The 24204-nt window shown below is 44.7% G+C and overlaps 1 protein-coding gene across 4 annotated transcripts in view; it reads left to right on the forward strand.

Annotated features, from left to right (window-relative positions):
• The window catches only part of LOC138259404 (golgin subfamily A member 4-like), a 407876-nt gene that overhangs the window by 17801 nt on the left and 365871 nt on the right, over nt 1–24204 (forward strand). For 2 of the 4 annotated variants that reach the window (XM_069207148.1, XM_069207147.1), the window contains exon 2: nt 23318–23384. The exons of 1 other annotated variant lie outside the window; for it this stretch is intronic. The gene's annotated coding sequence lies outside the window, so the exon portion shown is untranslated. Of the gene's footprint in view, nt 1–12787; nt 13025–23317; nt 23385–24204 lie in introns of those variants that run through there. One more of the 4 variants, XM_069207149.1, reaches the window with a different exon arrangement.

A 24204-nucleotide genomic window follows, 5' to 3' on the forward strand; every position in this document is an offset into this window, starting at 1 on the left:
TATCCATTGTAGTACTACCCTAGCATAGGAGGAGAAGCCTGTTTCATATATTTTCCTCACCATCTTCGTTACAATTTACTTCTTGTCTTGCTAAATAAGTTTCTTAGAAGAATGCTATATGTACCCTCTTGCACTACAGTGTATCTTGTACCTTTTCGAATTGTCCACATTCCTCTCACAATCCATGCTATGAAATTATATATTTTTCTGGCTAGCTATATTATAAATCAACCTTCTGTGACATACAACCCCATCCTCAACTCCACACCACGACCCCAGTTTCAGGTTGCCCCATCCAAGTGAAACTACTCTCTATATGAATTCTTTCAGTAGTGACAAAAAGATATGTGTACTTGACCCTCGGAAAAAAGGGGAGAAAAGAAACATTAACCAAAATCCCCAACTTCCATCCCCAATGCAGATCAGTAGGAAAACTTCCCATTAGTATTCACAGTTATGAATTTAGGCCAGTTGCTCAGTGTGAGAGGTTAGTAATTTAGGGAGGTGGATGGACCAACCACCGCTCTTCCAGACCATCCGCTCCATTGCATATACCTTTGGGTTCTGTTAAAACCATATAACTCTCACGCAGCAACCCGCCATCCCACTTACAAGAAGGGATCATTGAAAGTCATGAAGATTTTCGGGGTTTAGTTTCAGTATTCCTAGATCGTCTGCTGATGTTTTTATGAATGGGGAGGCCCCTTGTTAGAAATGTGGTGTCTAGTTGGCAGTGGTTTGCACCCTGTCCAAGTAGGGACCCTCATTCTAGTCAAGGTAAGGGAGCCATACAGCTAAGATAGCCCCTGCTCACTCTCTTGGTAGCTTGACTGAAGCAGTCAGGCTTATCTCAGAAGCAATGCGTAGAGTATTTGTACACCCAAACAATAACACATTGAAATACCACAAAAGTACTTCACATCAATTTAGAAAATAGCCAATATTTATCTGAATAAAACAAGGCCAAAGCTACAAAAATCCAACGCACACAAGTAAAGATATAACTTTTAAATGGTTTAAATGAGCCTTAATCCATAGGAATCCATAGGAATCTATAGTTGTATCTTTTTAACAGATAGTACCTGGGATACTTCGAAAACAAAGATGATGCAGGCCTCAGGGGAGGTGAGGCGCCGGAAAAGCAAAGTGATACGTCGGTTTCTTACTGCGCAGGGGAGGTGATCCATTGATTCTTTCCTCAAAGGTGAGACGATGCGTTGGTTCCTTACTGGCATGGGAGGTGATGTGTCGATTCTCTCCTTTCAGGAAATGTGACGCATTGGTTTCCAGACATGCATCCTTGGTTCCTGACTGGGGTGCGGGATTGGGAGAAATTGACGCCAAGGGACGATGCGTGGAAAATCCAGATGCGCTGAGTAGATGGAATCACGCTGAAACAGGCGCTGCGTCGATTCTGAAGCTGCAAGACCGGCACTGCATCTGTTCTTCAGCCGCAAGACAAGTGCTGCGTCGATTTGTCTGCCACTGCGTGTCAGTGCATGGATTTTCTCGTTCAGGTCACCAGCTTCCACTTCCCAGGGCACAGGGACTGGAGTTGGCACTAGCTGGCAAGAGTCAGGACTCTCAGCAGAAAAGCCCAGGCACTGGTAGATGAACTGTTTGATGTCCCTGAGACTTCTTAACAGGAGGAAAGCTCAGTTCAAGCCCTTGGAGAACCTTGGAAAATAGGATGTAGAAAGCAAAGTCCAGTCATTTCACTCCCAGGACCGTAGCAGCAAGCAGCAGGCCAGCACAACAAAGCAACAGACAGAATGGCAGTCTCTCCTACAGCATCCAGCTCTTCTTCCTGGCAGAATGTCCTCAGTCCAGAAGTGTTCTAACTTTGTGGGGTCAGAGGTCCAGTACTTATACCTATTGCTGTCTTTGAAGTAGGCAAACTTCAAAGAGAAAGACAAGTCTGTGTGGCGCACAAGACCCTGACTTTCCCTGCCCTGGCCCAAGACACAATCCAGGGGATTGGAGACTGCTTTGTGTAAGCAGCCCCTATTCCCTTGCAAGTATCAGCTCCTCTCACCACTCTAGCTCAGGAAGAACCATCAGCATATTCAGGGCACACCTCATCTCCCTTTGTGTGACTGTCTAGAGTGAATACTCAGACAGCCCAACTGTCATCCTCACCGAGATGTATATTCTACAGACAGGCAGAGGCACAGGATGGTTAAGCAAGAAAATGCCCACTTTCTAAAAGTGGCATTTTCAAACTTACAGTTCAAAAACCAACTTCACCAAAGCATGTATTTTTACATTTTAAGTTCAGAGACCCCAAACTCTAAATCTCTATCTGCTCCCAATGGGAAATTTCACTTAAAAGATATTTCAAAGCAATCCCCATGTTATCCTAAGGGAGGTGGAGTCACTAGAATAGTGAAAGCCGAATTTAGCAATATTTCACTATCAGGGCATGTGAAACACACCATTACATGACCTACTTTTTAAATACACTGCACCCTGCACATGTGGGTGCCCTGGGCTTGCCTTAAGAGTGACTTGCATGTTATAAAAGGGAAGGTTTGGGCCTGGCAGGTGTGTGCACTCGAGTGGTCAAAATGGCAGTTTAAAACTGCACACACACGCTGCAGTGACAGGTCTGAGACATGCTTACTGGAATAGTCATGTGCGTAGCACAATCAGTGCTGCAGGCCCACTAGTAGCATTTGATTTCCAGGCCCTGGGCACACATAGTGCACTTTACTAAGAATTTATTAGTAAATCACATATGCCAATCATGGAGAAAGCAATCATCAATACAATTTATATAGGGAGCACTTGCACTTTAGCACTGGTCAGCAGTGGTAAAGTGCTCACAGTCCTAAAACCAGCAAAAACGAAATGCAGTACACAGTCAAAACATTGGGTCAGAGTCAAAACGTTTGGGGGTAACCCTGCAAAAAGGGCCATTTCCAACAACCTCCATCTCACATTTGTGATTGTTCTGTTCCTGAATGCAAGTTAGATGAGTGTGAAGATGTTTCTTTTTATGTAAATGGTGACCTTCAAAGTGAAAGTGCACCTGCGGATGCAGCAGCCGATTATCTTTGCACTCTTGTCTGACTTCTCATGGATCCCTTTAACCGTCATGGTTTCAGTGTTCTCCTTTTAAGGTGTTTCGATTGACTTGCATTTTTAACTTTCTCTCCTTTATCGATTCATCTCTGTTCAAGCTATCTCCCACTTCTTGAGGTTCTGTGAAGAAGATTGATTTGTTCATTTCAATTATTTTCAGTTTGGCAGAAAACAGTAACGTGCCTTGCAGAGCTGTTGATCTTAGTTGCCTTATGACTTCGTGAAATTAGACCCTTTGCTGTTGAACTGCCACAGTGTAGTTTGGGAGGATCTAGACTGCTTTGTTCTCCAGTTGAAGTTTCCCGAGAGTGTAGGCCTTTTGTAAAATGATGTCTCTTCCAGGATAGTGTAGCAGATGGGTCACAACTACTCCTAATGAGGAGAAAAGATTAGGAAATGTTACAGTCATCTAAGCATGCCAGAATGTGGGATCACATAAAGTCAATTCTGTGGTCAGTGAGGAAGAGTATGAAAATTTTCCTGAGACGGTATGACTGTACGTCAGTGCCACTTTCCGTGACCTCAGAAGCAAAGGTGGGGCTGGTATTCAACCCGAATTCCTAGCTTCTCTTTTTGGTGAGGCGGAAGGAAGCGAGTTTAGAAGGCTACACAGTAGTGCATCAGGCTCAGGATCTTTGATCATTAAACGTTTGCTCAGGGGTGTAGAATTTAATAAAATATCTACTTGTGCATGGGACAGGTTGCTTCATAAATCTACTTGTCCTGTAGCAAAATCCACTTGTCCCTTTGGTGCTATGTAGCGATGCGACAAATCATGCCAGCAATCTCATTATGTAAGGGCTCTGATAATAGCCACTGTGAATATACCCAGGCTCTCACTTAAGTAGGGGTTGAATACAAACAAATCCCTTATTTTGCAACCTTTCCGTTGCTGTATATACTGAGGCTGTAGGTAGCAGTAAGCAACAGTTCCAGGTTTCGAATGCCCTTTTGAGTCTATGTACACCTACAAACTTGCATGTTTTAGGGGTTCTTACCAGCTCTTCTGAAATTGTTTTCCATATCGAGAGTGCTTGGACATTTATTCCTGACAGTTGGGGAAAAAACATAATTGGAGGGAAAGTGAACTTGTAAATGCTCAACAGATTTTCGCATGAGCAATTCTAGGCGTACATATTTGCTTGAGCTAAAATGTAGTTAACAAATATAGAAATACTATTTCTTGGCCTATTTCTGTAAATTTTTGGTAATGCATGAGTTGTAAATCTGAACTAATGCAAGGACCTATACCATGGGTACACTTTTGTGACTTCCTTTAAGAATTGGGCCCCTAATTAGGTATGGTATTAACCAACACCTTTTGTTTTTATTACAATTCTGTCTCTCTCTGCTGGTGTCATTATGAGTGACAGCTTTGTGCTCTTTTACAAGGAGCATATAGGCACATAAATTAGTTGTGTTCAATACCAGGAACTAGTGTGGCAATGTGTGCGTTTTGAGACCAAAAAATATTTTTGCTTTTGCAATGTTTGTTATAATAGTGAGGGCCACAACAATAAACGTTTACAAAAAAACCATGTCAAAACAAGACACGCATTGACAAAACCAAAAGGCTGATGACCGATGTCGAACGTACTGACTTTGACAATGCTTGTTTATTTTCATGTTTCCCATAATCTCATTGAAACTGGGTACACTGATTTTTCCATTATCAATATATTTTTTTTAGAAATACTAGCATGCATCAACACGTTACTAAATGATGCTTCAAAGAAATGGTACCCAACATTTCACAGCAGATTAGCAAAACATTTTTTTTCTCATTGCATTTTTTAATGAACGTTTTGATTTTGAAATCAAAGAATCCTCCATATTGCTTTCAAGCTTCTGCAAATATTTGCGTCTAATCAGAGAGCATTCTGGGAGCATTATACGCAGCCTCATATTTTTCAACTTTGCAAACGTATGTACACATTTTTATACTGGAACTACTATCAGTAGTGCTGTCTGAGCTTACTACATTTCCTCAGTGCGCGCTCACCCTAATAATAAAGGCTTTGCATTAATGGACCATAAATACAAGTTTGAACACCATTAACATATGGACGCAAATGTTACATTGACTGTAGACAATGCCCTTCCATGATCCATATTGTCGTACAGTAAACTGGCAGCCAAAGAGTTTGTGCTGCAGGGGCTTGGGCCTACATGTCCCAAGGACAAAAATAAACATGAAAGCTTGTTGCCCTTGACCCCAAACAATAAGTCCTGGGTGTTGGGCTATAGGAATTACACATCCCTTGTTTGCTGTCTTATCACTGTTAATGCACAGGAATCTGTCTTATTCCAGTAGAGCAAATGCTGAAGTTAGTTGTATTCTCTAGACCATTTTCCAAGTGGACATGGATTTGTTTATGACTTGCCTAGATTTTGAAGTTCTCCTTTTACTGTTCATGGGGTATGTCAGTCTGTACGTACTTGTTTAAAATAAGGCACAAGAGGAAATAGCCTTGAGGAATGCAAAACATTACTGAAGGTGTTGACCAATCGATTAATCCTAGTCTGACTTTTTGGTTGCAGTCCATGAGGAATGAATGGATTCACTGCAGTGCCTCTCCAGAGATTCATGTCTAGAGTTCAAACCTTTGCACAAATGGTGTGGTTGATTGTATAGCTACGGGCAGATAAAGGACAATCACAGTGGTTTCCTTATCTTCACCCACAGAGAGAAGCCCATCTGTCTTGTTGGCTAGTGCACTCTCAGTGCCCCTCCATATTTGGAATCCTGATTGGTTGTCATGGAGAAGATGGTTAAGTTCTACCTATTATTGCAACTGTCCAATCACATCTCTTTCTGTGATTTTTTTTTTAGGAGTTGGGTAGCGGACAGAATCTGGCAATGAGCCACTATTTCCACATCAGCAGACTTTTTTTTCAATAAAGAGGATGTGATGACGATGTGTTTCAAGGGCCTAGAAACCAATCAAGTTGAGGGAGGGAGGCATTGGTAGAGGGCTCTTGAATGCTCATTGTACATAACATGAAAAACAGTTTTCATATAGCAGGGGCCCAGGACAAATGACAGCTTCTAGAATGTGGACCTTCCTGAAGCACCATGCTGCATCACAGAGTTCCATTATCGTCATGGGGTTCCACAAGCACACAAGTCGAATAGAGTATATAAACACATTGAGAGGAATGAATATTTTGAAGCCATCAGAAACCCAGTTGTAGTGCTGCTCCACATCTAATATTTGGTTGGGATTTGATATGGTGGAGGTACAAGTTGAGTGTTGTGAGGTTGACTCTTTCCACTATTTGGGCGTGGTTTTGTTAGTCGGTGTTACAGTAATTCATGCAGAGAGGGTTACAAGGAGGACGATTAGGATGATGGCAAGATTCCCTGTTACTAGGATGAGTTCATGCAGGCAGAAGAACACTGTTGTTCTGGGGAGGTGTGTATTTAAAGAGGTACTAGCAAGAGAAGGTAGGTGGAGGGAACAGCAGACTAGAAGGAGTTAGCACTTGGTTGTGACTCAGTATTAAAAGCTTGTAGTGTGTAAAGTGTACTGGAAAATGACAGCTGGTTGTCCTCTGATCTTCCTGGGGCAGTTTGGGATGAGGATTCTTTATTTTGGGGATTGTATAATGATAATCTGAGATGCTTCATAAATCCAGCGGTCCCTACTGGTGCATATCTCATAAAAAGAGCCACTAATCGGGTGGCCAGTAGATTGTGAGGATACATAGACATATCTACAGTTCTCTTTCTTTGGATGAAAAATATCTAGTAGTTCTTGAAACCCTAAGGGCCAGAATAAGAGGCTGAGTATTCTCACTCTGTGTAGCTTTAACCTGGAATCCCTTCCATTTGCCTCCACAAATATAACATACCATCTTACCTTTAAAAAATGGCTGAAGACTTGCTTGTGTCCTTAGGGACAGTAAGCGCTTGCAGGTGTTCTCGGAGCATTGAATAAATGGTCTGAAAGCTTCTGGTAGTAAGGGTATATCTGGGCATAAGTACCTCGGCCTCAGGCAGTGCCACCGGAGGGGCGGCTGTGCACTGCAGAAATAGTCAGTGGGGTCCAGAAGCTGGTTGCTTAGGGTTTGGGGTGTTCTGGCATCAATGCTTGTCATTTTATGGGCGCTAAGATGGGCCGTTATCAAAGAGCCTAGGCTTGAATGCTGATGATGGGTGCTTGCAGCTACCACCATAAAACGGCAGACATATCTGCTTTTAGCTCCGTGAATTGGGTGGCAAACTCTACAGTTTAGATCACTGCTGTGTAGTCCGTCTAGGAGGAAAACGACCCTCCACCCTCAGGAGTGGGCCCCACCACCACCTGCTGAGGAGGCGATCTGTAGGCTTCCCCACATCTCAAAAGAGAGGTTATCCAGATGTCTTTACCTCTGAATCTGTGCCACTGTCTAAAAGTAAATTGTTCTGCAAAATATCTGCTATGTGAAGGAGAACCTGGTTCTGCGCATCAGCACTACCCTGCCATTAAAACTGCCGTGGGGACCCTAGATATGAACTTACCTCATAGCGCACAGGTACAGCACATTCTCTCCATATTCAGACTTAGGGGGTTATTCTAACTTTGGAGGAGTGTTAATCCGTCCCAAAAGTGACGGTAAAGTGACGGATATACCACCAGACGTATTACGAGTTCCATAGGATATAATGGACTCGTAATACGGCTGGTGGTAAATCCGTCACTTTTCTGTCACTTTTGGGACGGATTAACACCTCCTCCAAAGTTAGAATAACCCCCTTAGTGTGACTACATTGTTGTCACTGTTCTGACATACAGAAGTGGCGCTGAAAGAGGTGTGGTAAGTGAAAAGTATTTTGGAAGGCAAGAAATAAGATGTTTTTGGTGCGAAATTGTATTTAGCTCTTACAGGTGGGATGCTGAAGGCATCGGTGTACTTTAGGCCAAGAAGAACCATCCAGCTACCACAATCAGATATTTTTCTTAGAAAAGAGACACGCGGGTTTGGTCTTAGACGTGGACCAGGGTCTCAGGCAGACCCTTCCTCACTAGAATTCTAAAACACAGAAACCGGGATGCCGTCCTTGGGAGTGCCAGGCATGCTTCCAATTTACAATATGAGAATGTCCGGGTGAGTTCCTATCCAGACTTTTTATTAGCAGACCAAACACTAAGAAGACTGTTTCACACTGAAGGAAGACCGAAGCGCGCATATCTTAGGTACGCCATGCTTCATCTGATCAAACTGAAAGTAATAGTAAATAAATTATGACATTTTGTCACAGCTCCAGAGGGAGACACCTGCAAATGGTGGATGCCAAGCCGAACCTGGGACCCTATCATGTAGGGATGAGCATTAGACTGATTGCAACACATTTATATTTTCTTAGCCTGCAACAGGGCCATCCCTTGAAGACGCCTATTTTGCTACATTGAGCCGATCTTGCTGGTCTCTTACTGGTTTGGAGGTTGCGCTATGTTGCACTATGTGGATGCTCTGCAGACTTTGATCTGGCTGGAAGATTGAGTGGCAAGACATGCACTGACATGGGACTCTAGCTGCTCGCTACATCGAGTGAACACGAGTAGACCACCTCTATGCAAGTGGACCATGTGTGCGTTTTCACCCTTTGTAGGGATATGGGCCACACTCTTATTTATACTGAGCATCGTGCCTCCTTGGGGCCACAGGAGAGGAAACGACACCTAGGCCTAAGTCCTTTCTTCTACCTGTGGGGATTACCACAGCAAGCCCTAGGGCTAGGTGGAACAAATACTTTACCGATGATGGGAAGGGTTAATTGATTCAACTATTTACTAACCATGGTTCTTTGGGTAACAGGGTGGGAACAATAAAGACAAACTGATGACTGGTGGCCTTGCTACTCTGTAACCACTGTTTCTTCCATGTACACTTGCATGTTTGAATCATCCTTGTCTCTAATGTACCCTGCGAATTGAGGGCACAACACCAGATGTTGGTAATCTTGCTACTGCTGAACTTGGAACCAGAAATTATATGTCGTTATTATTTTTATTAGCATTTGTCCAGTTTACTGTTTTGTATGGAAAAACCAGTGCGTGCAATTGCATCCAATATAGGAGCGAGACTTTGGACTGGCAGGATGTGGGTTGGTGCCGAGGGTGGTGGGAGGCAGGAGGCCAGGTACTAATTTTCAGTTGGGCAGTGAGGATTTGTCAAAGAGTGGTGGATGGCCATGGGACAGCTGTTTTTTTTTTTCCACTGTAAGCGGGCATGGCGCAGTACTTGAAGAGCATGGTGTGGATGGGTAATAGGAAGGCAGGTATTTTTTTTTTAATACGTAGAGATTAGCGGAGAGAGTTTTTCAGTGGTGGTTGGTAGGAGGCCAGGAGATTATTTTTCATTTGTGGGTGGGTGTATATGTCGAGGATGGTGGGGATGAGTGGAAAAATGCTAGGTTTTTAAACTATTTTATATGTTATATATGGCTCCTCCAATATTTTTCTGCCCCTGCATACATGTTGGAAACCAGAGTAGATGATTTAGATTGTGATAAACAGCAATAGGGTTGCATTGGGTAGGGACACTCAGAGATTCGGTTGTTCATGCAACTGGCTCTGTGAAGTTTTTGCTTTGGTTCTTAATTCCATTGACTTCAGGGCTCTCTTGGACCCCATTGGTTGACTTGTGGTGGTTGATGAGACCAATAATAATCATGTCATTATGTTGATAAGAATTAGTGGCCTTAAAACGGACATCTCATTTCTAAAGTTTTGTCACAAATCACTTGATAATACGTAGGCCTTTGGTACTGTTTTTTTGTGGTTTTTAGTATTATTTTGGCTGGGGGATACAAGAGTTAAACCAATGGCTCAGGTGTGAAAGACATTTTGTTTTCACACTGTGGCTGATAATTTAAGACATACTTATTTGGATGTCCGTGAGTACACATATTACTCCACATTGCGAACCACTGTGTCCTGGAGCTACTGTTTTTTGTAGGTGTGTAGTGTGGCCAGAAATGTTATGGTTTGTATTTCTAATTTTGCACACTTTTAGACTATAGCCCAGTACGCTCTAAATGTAATCATATATAGCGCTTAATAACTTGAAAAGACTGGAAATTCATTCCATTGATAAGAGTATCAAGGAAAGCGGGAGTCAAGGAGGCTCGGGTGCTTGATATTAGGGGATAAATGATGGGAGGAATATGTAGGTTTTTGGATGTTTTCAAAAATATATGTGGTGGGGGTCATTGTGGAGACACACTAAAAGAATGTCAGTTTACACTGGAGCAGTGCACAGTGATGGAAGGAGGCCAGTTTTAGGTCCCTCGTCCCTGGATGGGTGATATGGAGTGAATATTTTGGGGAGTTAGGCCGGGGTTGTATTGGGTGACTAATGGCGGATTGAGTCAAGGGTAGATTGTAAAACTGCCCAAGTGCTAAAATGGTGACAGGTGTATAAGGAAGCAACAGGGCCGAAAAAAACCCTGCCCTTAATAAGGCGTCAATCGGGATTGTCCTGAAGTCAAAGAAGACCTCAAATACTGAGATACATCTTATTCTTTCACTGAGAAAAGTTACGTGACATTCTCTTGTGGGTAGGATTTAGGCATCCATGAGAAAGAGATAACGTATGTCCATGTTTCCAGACTGTATCCTTTGTCACAGTCCGGTTCAATCAACATTGTGTTGAGCCTTTCATGGTGCATTTCTATAATGTTTCCAAGGAATAATAGTCACATACCCACTACGTGCACAGTCTTGGGGGCCTCCAACATACCCTATCTTTCTGGGTGTTTGAATGTACGTCTGTTCAGATATGGTGTCCGCCGGCAGGTCTTAAATCACCTGGGCCTTCCCTCTTAGCCTTCACTGTCAGGGATGCTTATCACCTCGCCTGGCAGCATAGGGATGGAACTTGGAAGGCAGTTACCTACGGTGGCCTAAGTGCCAGTGGGCTAAAGTACCAGAGGAATAGTTTTGATTGAGACAAAGGTTAAAGACATTTCCGTATCCTCTTACCATTCTTTTTGCCACTCTGTTTATGCTGTATTTGTTTCCGGGTTCTGCTCAAGGAATGAGGCACTTTGTCACAGCTATGTGGGGCTTCAGTGCTATAATAGTAGGGTGCTGCACGATGGCATTAAGGCGCCCGGATAGGGGCTGAGTTGGCCTAATAAAGGAATAGCAGGGAGTGCTTCCGGGACAGGTTAGGAACAGATTGCGGTGCATTAGAAGACCTGTGAATGAACCATGGTGCTCGAACAGCAGGTACTTCATGGCTGGGCTGAGGTGCATTGGCAGAGGTTGTGGCACAATACAGCTAGCTTAGTGTGGAGAGCTGTATTTGGAACCACGCTAAAGAACATTGTGTCCTGAAACTTCAGAATTGGCTGTGTTAACACAACTAAGTCTGGAGCTTAGTGTTGAAATAATACGGGTGCCATGTGTAGGCCATCGTTTTCCTACTTTGGCATGCTCGTGCCTTGCTGACACTCATTGAATACCGGGAGGTGTTGTGCTGGTTGGCTAAGAGTTAATGTGCATTGGCAGAACAGTGTATGGGCTCCTGCCAGAAATAAGAGTAATTGTTGAAATGGCAGACTTCACATTTCACTGTTAAAGAACAACTGTATATTTCGGTTCAGTGATGTGACGAAACTAGAGCCTCCCCGTCCCCCTCCCCCCCCCCACCCCCAGCCAAGTACATGGAGGGCACCCCTTCCGAACTCAGTCAGGAGCTTCCATGCCAGGGAGCTGAAGGGGACCCTGGAGCTAGAACGACTCCCCCCCCCCCCCCCACACACACCTTCCCCCTCCCTTCGGGGGCTGTGGGGCCCTTTGCTAGGCCACTGTTTCGGTGTTAGAAGTTTGGCAATGCGAAGGTTTACACGATAACATTCATAACACGTGCATTTGAGTCTGAAAAAGATAAGCAAGCATGATGTATAGAGCGGTTGCACTTTTCCTATTTTTTGTGATTTTCTCCAATCTTTCTTTCATAATTTTGCAGCCAATATTAGTTTTGCCCTAAATTGGCCCGCAGGCCTGGTACCTTTCTAGGCATAACAAACAATGGTTTCGTAGTCGAGAGCGGTCGTGTAATATCTTGAATTATATGCTTGCTTCCGAAGAGGTTCCAAGAAGCACAAGTTATTTAAGAATTGCCAGGAAAAAATATTACACGAGTCCCCGATGTCCCTAAGTTATGTATGGTAGACAGAGCTTTTTGCAATTGTATACAGCGCAGACTCGGCAAGGGTATCGGTGCGCTTTACATGATGAACACACCGGTTGCATTACAAAAGGTCAGTTCATGTATATATTTACGTGACGCACGAAGAGGTTTATTCACGGGATGTTGAACCAAAGCCAAGACCCGAACCGGACTCCCCGATCCTGCGGTCGGCAGCTCAGACTCCACAACCTGTAGATTCAGTGGCGGAGTGACAGGAAATGCTGCAGGTTGGTTTCAGAGACAACGGCAATGCTGTCTTTAGACCTCACTGCTCTGATAGGACTTTACTGCAGGACAGTATTAGGGCGCGTGCACTGCCAGGGGTGCGCGTGCGAGGGAGGCTGCTTTTCAGTGTGGACTCTCTCCCCTAACCTGTGGTTAATGATTGCTGGTCGAGTTGTCTCCTTTGAACGGAGGCGTCATTTGAGCCTGTAGACAGGTGAAGGCCGTCCCCCAGGCTGTGATGGGGTCAGCAGGGTTAGCAAGCCCCCGCTGACCGAGGAAGACGAAAGGAGCCAAGGCCTGCTAGTCCCATCAATCATGTTATTTAAGTGAAAGCTTTGGGAGGCGGACTGGATGGACCTAGAGGTTATTAAACGCTCTGCCCGTCCGGTGATCCTGCTGAGCTGGCCCTCGTCCGCCTTGCAGAGCCATGCTCTTAAAGCTCTTATCAGTCAGATCCGAAGCACCTGTGAGCCCGATCGATAATATTACATCGACCTCTTCAAGATGTCGTCGCAGCGTGAGCGCTGAGGTAACGTGTAGTCGTTTTCGCGAGAAGGTGCTTCGTAGCAACCAGACCGGTGTTTTTTTTTCACGCTTATGTAAAGTTATGAATGTAATTTGCCTGTCGCGGTCTGTCCATCCAAGTGGTGTTTCATGCCCTTCCCTGGTGGAAACAACCGAGGCGCAACTAGATTTGAACTTCGGGTGAGGAGGCTAGTAGTTCGGGTACGGTGGTGGTGGGGCTACAACTTCACGCACTGGGGCGGAGGCATTCTCGGAGCTAGTAGGAGAACACACATTAGCAAGACCAACAGGTTTGCCTTTCATACGCTAGAAGCACGCAAACAGCATTTACACAAGCCCTTTAAAAAAAAAAAACTTAAAGCCAGATCTATTGGCTTTGCACATGCTTTCTCCTGAGACATTAAGCGCAGCTGAAGCTTCAGGAGTGTCCACCAGGACTGCGAGCTTCAGAGATCTGCAAAATGGTGCCAAGCCAGTTTTGTGTCTGGTCTTCATGTCTGAAGCACAGAAATGAAAACACTGAAGCCTTATTGGAAAGGTGTCTTTTCTTACTAGAAGCAACAAAAGCCACATAATAAACAAATGCTTCCATGGAACAAAAAGATGTTTGTGGCAGGATCTCCCAATGAGCACACGAATATGCCCAAGCAGACATAGTGGTAGTCATGTGAATCCTGTTAATGATGTGGAGCATGTACTGGGATTAATAAAATTATGGGTGGTTTATATCTGTCTGTCACAAAAATGAGGATGGGTCACCAATAGCTCAAACGGTAGGAGATTCACAAAGCGGGGTAAGTGGAATACCCATTCACAAATGTGAAAAGAAGAATGTGTTGATATTTATGCTGCATGGTCCTAGCTGATTAGCCCTGGAGCACTATACATTATGGGAAGTGATCTCAAGTGGGGACTTAAAACTTTAATTTACACACATTTGTACTAGCATCACACAAATTTAAAGTTGAGGCACAGTGAGATTAAGTGATTTGCCCAGAACTGCACAATTTTCAGACAAGTGCCCTTCTGGATTCAAATGCAGATCTCCAGGTGTCAGGGTGCTGATGTTCAAAATGTTACATTGGAAATTGGTTGCTGTGACATCCACTGCCAGCACTGGCATCACCCACTGACAAGGTGACATCCAGATTTCTGGTGAAGAGGGGCGCAAAGGGAGTTGGTGAAATGTCTGGTATAATTTGCCCTATTGTTGTGCTGATTGTTCACACATCACTGACTCTGCCATTTCACACTCCTCGCTCCTTTGCTGTCTCTGTCACATTATCCTGTCATTTCTTTCACCTCTTTTCCCTCCATATTCCCTCATACTTTCACTTTCTTCTTTTTCAGTATTCTATATCTCGTTCCACAATTTCTTCAATCAGTCCCTTCTCTCTCACTTTCATCCTCATTTCTCCCCTTCTCGTCACTTCTTATCAGAGACAGGCCATGTCAGGATCGTGGACATAGAGTAGGTGAAGGGACCACCGCTTCTGCGTCAGCATAATCGCCGAAGGCACAACAAACCACAATCACCAGGGGGCCTATATCTTACTAAAGGAGGGTCACCAATTACAAGAGCATACACATCTCAATGTAAGTTACACTACACAGCAAACATTGCAGCTGGATAACACTTATTGCAAAGTATTCTTACTCCACCGGAATGAAGATTAGGAACACCTATATAGTTTTTTGGTCCTGAAGAAATGCCACTCGATATTGATGATATAGGCATGAAACATGTCGACCTCACGCTAATAACTAATCATTGGATTACACCATTTCCATTCAGGAGAAGCCAGGACCCTTATATTCCCAAGTTTCATTCACCTTTTTAACCTTGACATAGACATTGTCTTTTGTATTAAAAAATCTTTTTAGAAATATCTATAGTCAATTTTAGATAACACCTTTCTCCAATCTTCGCAACATTATACTAGGATATACAACATATCCCCAGTATTACTTTGGTAAATTGAGAAGAGCTCCGGCAAAGAGTCCCCTTGAGGGACCCGCTGGGCATTGCAGAACCAGCCCAACAAGGAGCAGGGACGACGATGAAGCATGCCACCTTGGGGCGGGTGAGGGCTCTTGCTTCTACAAGCTAATGCTGCTGGTGATCAGAAACATTCAGGGCCTCTAAATTGGATTCCTGGTTTAATGATTTTGGAAAAAAATACCTTATAATTATTTTCATGTTGGAGACTACCCTGGAGAAGCGGTCTTTGGTACTTCCACTAAACGAGCTGGTGCCAAGTATCTTATTCCCCACAGAGAACAGCTTTTACCTTTTTGGAATGAGCACTGAAATAGCTCAACTTGGCCTGTGAACTGGCTCTCTGTGTACCAGGGAATCAGCTCTAACTCAGTGCAAGAAATCAACTGTTTGTAAATGAGCTCTACAATATATTTATATGACATCTGCTCCATCTGTCATTGGAGTCTGCTTCACCTGGATTCACCTGCTCCACCTCTTCAGTCTATTGTGTGTCCATCTACTAAACAGACAGGGCGACAGGCACACAAGGGCCTTCTCTGAAGTGAACAATGAGAGGTTAGCACCCAGTACTCCCCCTCAAAGGCATACGGACCTTGCATATTGTGTGTGTCCCCTTCTTTAGTGTGCATATCCTGCTCTAGCCAAACGTGGCCGCAGCGCAAGTATGAGGAAGAGGAGCACAGTGACAGGCTACTCTGCACCACTGTCTGAGTATAGACTGTTAGAGTAACTGCGTGACATGATGTTATTGTCAAGCTAACAACCTGAAGCCAATACTCCATGACGAACTCACAAGCAGCATCAGTGCTTGGACCTTAGCTCTCATTCCTTCTGAGAAAGAACAGGGCAACAGGGTTATGTTACTCAGAGAATCTGGACTGCTGCCTGCGGGACCATGTTTTTAAAACAGCCTGTCCGCACTAATAAGTAGTGCCAGTGGAATTCTGCGGCCCCAGCCTTATTTGCATCATTATGGATTTGCATTTGCCACATACTACAGATTTTACCAGAAAATGTGTTTCCAGATCCAATGGATCAAGAGTTACTGAAAATGCAGCGACTTGTGTTGATGTGCAGAGGAAGCCTTTACAGAAAGGTTGACTATCTGCAATTAGTTACTTTTTCTTGTATTTTGGGTGTTAAGCTAGTACTAGTGAAGTCAAACTTAAGCCAGATACAAAAAAATGATGAAATATTGAAGTAATGCTATCACAAAATGTGCCACATTGCACCGCATAGTATCCCTATTCTTGCCAAATAATTTAGTAAAACCTGCTGTATACTTTGGTCATCTCTTGTCACATAATTCTAGTGACTCTTCTACCATTCACCAGCAACCACCGAAGCAAAGTACTGCCCATTGCCCTACTTGCCAAAACTACTGTGCAGGTTCTTATTTTTTAGCCACTACTTGGATTTGTTTTAGGAAAAAAAAAGCCAAACCCCCTCCGCCCCAACAGGAATGGAAGACGTGATGCTATTGATAGACAAGTCTGAACTGTCTGGTAACACTAAACCACTGCAAACACATTAAAAAAGAAAAAAAAAAGACTCCCCTTTATTACGTTTATATAGTGCTTGCTACTGCTCGTCATGGGTAATAAGCGCCATATATAAAGGCCATTGCATAAATACAACTTGCCATTTTCTGTCCATTTTTGCCAATTTTCTGCAAACCCATTTAAAAAGAAAAAAATATACATCCCATTTATCGGGTTCATGTAGTGCTTGCCACCACTCCTCATGGGTAGTAAGCGCTGTTAGACATGGGGTCTCTAGTTGGGAGTCAGTTTAGAACCTGTCCAAATAGGGACCCTCACTCTAGTCAGGATAAGGGAGATACTCAGCTGAGATAAACCCTGCTCACCCCCTTTTGGTAGCTTGGCACGAGCAGTCAGGCTTATCTTAGAAGCACTGTGTAGAACATTTGCACATAACAGACAGTAATACAGTGAAAACACTACAAAAGGACACCACACCAGCTTTAGAAAAAATAGCCAATAGTTATCCATGTAAAACAAAAGCAAAACGAGAAAATTCCAACATACAGTAATAAAGATATGAATTTTGCAAGAATTAACTTAAAAATACAGTTCCTTGAAGTCGATAGCTCATCGTGAACAACAAATCCAACAGTTCAGGTCGACCGCAGCATCGTGGGCCAGCTATGGTGTTGGGAAGACCCACAAACAGTACCTTGGAAATGCAGGGCGCCTTGATCCTTGCAATGAGATCCGGAGTGCGGCTTCGCTGGCGTCACACGCATCTGTTGCGGAGGTCAGTGCAGGGGTCGTCGGGCCTTTGAAGTCACACCCGTTGCAGATCGAACTCCTGGCTGATGACAAAGTGAAGAGCGCTGGTGTAGATGGTGTTGGGGCTGCAGTGCGAAGTAGGATGATGCAACATGCGGTGCCCACAGGTCACGGTGCAGGCAGCGGCTCGGTGACAGCGTCAGGTGGCAGCGTCGGTGAAACCAGGGTTGCAGTGTGACATGGGACACTGCTCCATGTGGCGTTGTTAGATCACAGTGCAGTAAGCGGCGTGGTTGGCGACGTCCCAGTGGTTTTTCTTCTGTTGCAGCACAAAACACACAGTTCTCCGTGCTGTAGACAGATAAAGCTGAAGTCTTTCCCTTGGAGAAACTTCTCAAGCAGGATATACAACAAAGTCCAGTCTTTGCCCTCTTTAAGGCAGAAGGAGCAACTACAGGCCAACCCGGCATAGCACACACAGCAAAGGGACAGTACTCCTCCTCCAGCTCGTCAACTCTTCTCCTTGGCAGAGGTTCCTCTTGATCCAGAAGAGTTCTAAAAGTCTGGGGCTTTGGGACCACTACTTATACCCAGTTCTGCCTTTGAAGTTGGCAAACTTCAAAGGAAAGTTCCTGTTGTTGACACGATCCTGCCTTGCCCAGACCTGGCCCCAGATGCACACCAGGGGGTCGGAGACTGCACTGTGTGAGGGCAGGCACAGCCCTTTCAGGTGTAAGTGACCACTCCTCCCTCCACTCTAGCCCAAATGGCCCATCAGGATATGCAGGCTACACTCCAGCTCCCTTTGTGTTACTGTCTAGAGGGAATTCACAACAGGCCAACTGTCAATCTGACCCAGACGTGGAATACACAAGCAGGCAGAGGCATAGAATGGTTGAAGCAAGAAAACGCCCACTTTCTAAATGTGGCATTTCAAACAGACAATATAAAAACAAACTTTACAAAAAAATGTGTTTTAAATTGAGAGTTCAGAGACCCCAACCTCCAAACCTCTATCTTCTCCCTTAGGGAAACTGCACTTAAAAGTTATTTAAAGACAGCCCCCATTGTAACCTGTGAGAGACATAGGCCTTGCAACAGTGAAAACCGAATTTGGTAGTATTTCACTGTCAGGACATGTAAAACACACCAGTATATATCCTACCTAGAGATATTTTCGTCTAAGGAAGACATTACATAATACTCCTATCCCGACCTGTCAAAGGATTTATCAGAAGGATTAAAACATTGTCCCATTTATCTAGTGTAGTGTCTCAGAGCATGCTAATGATCTTTTAGCATAGGAGCCACTTGTCAATGTTGGGCGAGTAGTGTATGTGATAAACAGCTCAGGGACCCTGAATTGGTGGTCTCTGAAGGATACCTTTTGTTTAAAAACTAGCTGGTGGTATCTAAATCACATGTGCTACAAAGCGGCAGCTATGTCACTTATCCATAGGTCCTGCACCTACCTTTGGCCCCAGATCTGAGATTCAATTTCCAGATTCAGACTGGAAGCAAGAGGATAAAAATACATAAAATGTCCCTTTCTCCAAGCCTAGGCCTTGTGCATAAAGGAACAGATGTTTCTTAAAATGTGCATCTGAGCTGGCTCAGCTGAAGCCTAAACTCTCAGTTTCACCAACAGTACTGATTGGGAAACCCTGCTGTATATAAATCGTCGTCTATTTTTCTGGAGAGTGTATGTGATTTTCAATCAATTCACCTAGTTTGGTCGATAATTATAACCCACCTTTTAAGTAGAGGAATACTTCCATGAGATCAGTGATACCGCCTGCAAAGCTGTATTTCAGTTGGATTTTTGTGTGCAATTTTGGCTGTTTCTAGTATAACCACCCTTACTGCTGATGTTCATAATCTGATTGTATGTCTTCTCTGTTTTATTTCCTTTCTAGTGTTCAGTTTGGTATACTCACATGTGCCAACACTCTTAATTTAGGTTGAAGACACCTGATTGTTTTAAACTACAAGTAATGCTATTTTAGCTTTTTCCCACTTACAACTTCATCTTCACCAGGCAAGGTATGATGTAAACTAATTTCCCCATTTTATTCCTGTGATAGGCTACTGGCGGTACAGAGGAGTCGAAGGCTTCGGTACGTTTTTTCAGGAGATCAGTGAGAGGGGCGGCAATCGTGGAGTATTGGGGTATAAACCTGCGGTAATAGCCCACGAAGCCTAAAAAGGAGCGTAGGTCTTTCTTGGTCTTTGGTATCGGTACTTGAGATATGGCCTCGATTTTACTCTTCTGAGGTTGTAGAGTCCCGTTAACTATTATATACCCCAGATAGGATATTTGTGTATTCCCCAGGATGCATTTCTTTGGATTAGCCGTCAACCCGGCGTCCGCCAAGGCAGTGAAAACCTCGTTGAGATGGCATAAGTGGTCGGACCATGTGTCACTAAAGATTATAATGTCATCCAAATATGCTGCTGCAAAGGTATGAAATGGTTGTAGTAGCCGGTCCATTAGGCGTTGAAAGGTAGCTGGGGCCCCGTGGAGACCAAAAGGTAGGACAGTAAAATGATAAAGGCCTGATGGGGTCACAAAAGATGTCTTCTCTTTATCCCCCGGCGCGAGGGGAATTTGCCAGTACCCTTTTGTGAGATCGAGGGTGGATAAGTATTTGGCTCTTCCTAACTTCTCTATACGTCATCTACACGGGAAATAGGATACGTATCAAAGAGTGATATGGCATTTAACTTCCGGAAATCGATGCAGAATCGAGCAGATCCATCGGGTTTTGGGACGAGAACCACCGGGGAGCACCAGGGGCTCACAGAGGGTTCGATTACCTTTAGGGCTAGCATTTTTTTTATTTCTTCCTCAATGATGTTTTTCCTAGCTTCGGGAATGCGATAGGGGCGGAGCCGAATAGTCTGGCCCTCGGGTGTTTTAATTTGGTGGTGGATCAAATGGGTTCTCCCTGGCGTCTCAGAAAACAAATGGGAGTGCTGTCGTAATAGGGAGGATAGCTGTGTTTTTTCCATTTCGGGCAGAGAATTATTCAAGCATGGAGCTTCTACTGGGGTTTTGCCGCTAGTCGGATAAAGGTCCAACCCTAGACCCGTGGATGGAGTGACGAAAAACCCATCAGCTGCGTTGCTACTGACATCTACTGGTTGTTCCCATTTCTTTAGCAAATTTATATGGTATGTTTGGGTTCGTTTTGGATGTGGATGTAATTCGATGAGGTATGTGACGGGGGAAACAGCTTTTATCACTCTATAAGGTCCTTGCCATTTAGCTAAAAGTTTATTTTCAGAGGTTGGTCGCATTATGAGAACTTGGTCATTAGGGTGGAAAGACCGTAGTTTAGTCCTGTGATCGTAATACTTCTTTTGGGTTGTCTGTGCTTTCTCTAGATGACTTTGCACATCTTCCCATATGGTTTGTAAGTGTGATTTAAGTTTATGGACATATTCTAGTAAGGGTTTCCCTTCCTCTTCTTCCTCTTCCCATGTTTCTGCGGCCATATCAAGGAGACTACGTGGTTGCCTTCCAAAAACTAATTCAAAAGGGCTGTATCCCGTGGAGGATTGTGCATGAGTCCGGATGGCATAAAGGACCAGAGGTAGCTTCTGATCCCAGTCCTTTCCAGAGTCATCTACCATTTTCCTCAGTAGGTTTTTTATGGTACAGTTATAGCGTTCCACTAGACCGTCTGTTTGGGGGTGATATACCGCGGTTTTTATCTGGGTGATCCCTAATAGCTTGCATATCTGTTTCATAAGGCTTGACCTAAAAGGGGTGCCCTGATTGGTGAGGATTTCCTGGGGAAATCCTATCCTAGTAAAAAAAAGTTATCATCGCTTGAGCCACTGTTTTCGTAGTCATGCTGGATAAGGGTATTGCTTCGGGGTATCTCGTAGCGTAGTCTACCAATACCAGAATGTAGGTATGACCTCTGGATGAGGGAAGGAGGGGTCCTACCAGATCCATACCTACACGACTAAAAGGGATCTCAATAATGGGTAGGGGATGTAATGGAGCTCTCTTGGGGGTTCCTGGTCCCGTTAACTGACACCTAGGACATTGTAGACAATACCTTCTGATGTGGGCATAGACTCCTGGCCAATAGAATCTCCGCAAGAGATACTCCTCCGTTTTTTCACGACCGTAATGACCTCCCCCCGGCTGGTTATGAGTTAAAAACAGAACCTGATTTCGATAGGGTTCGGGTACCACCAACTGTTTCTTCTCCCCCTTTGTAGACGTGGTAATTCTATACAGAAGGTTCTTCTGTATTAAAAAATAAGGACCCACCTCGTTTGTGGCTTCTGTTTTAGCTATGTTCCAGGTGTGACAGAGAGTAGGGTCTTGCCGCTGACTGTCTCTAAAGGACACGGCTGCCTCGCCGGTTCCTGCTACTAGTTTTCCGGACTCTGGCTCGTTCTTGGACTCCTGATACTTTAATTTTTCTTGTCTTTTCTCTCTCCGGGTTAGTTTTACGCGTGTAGGAGGACTCTTAATGTATGTGTTTGAAAAGGGCGCTTCTGTCCACCAGTCCGGGGATTGTTGGGGTATTCGGGTTTTATTGAGAAGATCGTAGAACCTGATATAGTCCGTCCCGATTATACAATCTTCTATCAGCCTGTCCATAATCCCCACTGGGAGGAAATCGTGGTACCCATTCCATTCTATCTTGACCAACCCCAGGGGATACTGTTCCTTGTCCCCATGAATACAACAGATAGTGACCCACTGGTTTTGTGTTGGTTCTGGTGAATTCAATAAGTCCTTGCGTATTACCGATTGACTACAACCTGAATCGATTAAGGCGTCTATGGGATTTCCATTTATTTTGATGACCTGTTTGAACTTGTGGTTTCCCTTTCCTGTACATAATACCCGGCGTCGGGTAACCCCGATTTCCATCGGTTCGACCCCGTCATTTTTCCTGGGACATGCCCTCGCAATGTGTCCCCATTCTCCGCAACTAAAACACTGGGGTTGCTGCATAGGACTACCCTCTCCCATTTTGTGTGGTCCGGTTTCTTCTACTAGATGTCGGGATGGATATTTTGGAGGGGCCAGGGTCGATCTTACTGGTGTTCTGGGGTTTAGAGACTTAACATCCGCCGACCGGTGGTAGGCACAGGCGAGGTCTATTGCTAGATCAGTATCCACCTTGGGATGTTGTCTTATCCAATTTCTGGTGCTATTCGGGAGAGAGTCTAGGTACTGCTCCAGAATAATCGTTTTTATGACATCTTCCCTGGTTGTCCCCAGTGGTCCTAGCCATTTTAATCCCAAGTCTTTAACCCAGAAGTAAAAAGTACGAGGGTCCTCGCTCTGTCCCCATTTTACTTTCCTAAACTTCATTCTGTAATATTCTGTATCGTGACCGACCCTTTCAAGGATGCTACTCTTAATATCTTTGTACGGCGTGGTGCCTCCTGGGTTAGCGGCCTGGTAAACTGTCTGTAGGATTCCCGTGAGAAGAGGTGCGATATATTGGCCCCACCGTTCTTCAGGCCATTGGGCTGAAGAGGCTACACGTTTGAAGTTAGTGAAGAAGGAGTCTGGGTCTTCCCCTTCATGGAACGTTTGTAAGACAGAGCTCGGGACATTAGGGTGTACCTTGCTGGCTGCTATGGTGTCAGTTAATTTCTGCAGCGCAGTCTCATGTACTAGCTGGTTGTAGTCATGATCGTAGCTTGGCTTTTTAAGGCTGTTTGCAAGGCTTCTCTGTCTTCTTTTGCCTCCCGTTGGTGCGCCTCCCAGACCAGTTGGAGGTGTCTTTGGCCCTCCGCCAGTTGTTTAATCATGTCTTCAAGCGTGGGTTTTTCCCCCATTTTATGTACCTCACAGTAGCCTCTCAAATTACTTTATCCCACTTCTGACACCACTGTGATAGGCTACTGGCGGTACAGAGGAGTCGAAGGCTTAGGTACGGTGAGTAATTTATCTTTATTTTAAATATAGTACAGTTCAAAGGGTGTAGAGAAATTGTTCTTGTCCGTTTGTCTTGCTGAGTCTTCTTGTCCTTTAATTGTCGGGTATTCTCTTCTCCTTTAGGTTTGGTGGATGTTAGTTTATCTGGTCCCCCTCGGATACCGGAAACAAAACAGAGAGGATACCAAAGGTAAGTCGGCTGTGGGGTACTTGGCGTGTTTGTTTAGAGGTGGCATGCAAGGAGGGAAGGTGCTCGGGGTTAGGTGGTGTAGGGGTAGAAAAAGATAGTGCCCAGTCGGGGTTGTGGCTCTCAGATACTTTACGGCACGCTCTTACTCTTACCACTCAGAGCTGTGCCGAGAGTGCTCCCCAGTCGTGCCCGGTTGTTCTCTTTTCCCCAGGGCCCCCTCCGACCCTTCCCTCCTTTCCCCGGCTCCCCTTCCTTGTCCTCTATCACTCCGTTTATAAGCACTCCGTCCTAAGAAGGACCGTACCTGCTTTAGCCACGACCCTCCAGGGTCGTGGCGGGATTTGTAGGCAGTTAGGACTTCGGCTCGAACAGGAACTGCTTCGTCCGTCTCCGAAGTTGCTTCAGGGTTGCGAATATCCTTCTCCGTGGTCGGCGTCTCTTCTCCTTCCTTGGCGTTCGGCGTCTTCGTTTCCTCCGTCTCCTTCGATAGCGTCCAAAACTCCTCCCCGCGGCAGTCCGTCTTTTCTTTTCTTTGTGTGTCCCGGAAGTCCGGGCCTGCAGCGTCTAGTGGCGTTCCCATGGGAACGCTGAAGCGAGTCAAGAGAGACGCGCGAACGGCGCCAATGGGGAGACTCAGTGGACGCGGTCGAGGCGACCCGTCTACTATTCCCCAAATCTCCCTCTTAGATTTTCCCACATGACAGCATCGTTTAGAGATCTTTATGTGTGTAATGAACCCCTGAACGGCTGTGAATTGAGGATATCGTCTGTTGATAATTTCAGATAGCGCAAACACCACATACACCAAATAACTGTATGT

The sequence above is a fragment of the Pleurodeles waltl genome, chromosome 9 (genome assembly GCF_031143425.1).
Source record: "Pleurodeles waltl isolate 20211129_DDA chromosome 9, aPleWal1.hap1.20221129, whole genome shotgun sequence".
NCBI classification, from domain to species: Eukaryota; Metazoa; Chordata; class Amphibia; order Caudata; family Salamandridae; genus Pleurodeles; species Pleurodeles waltl.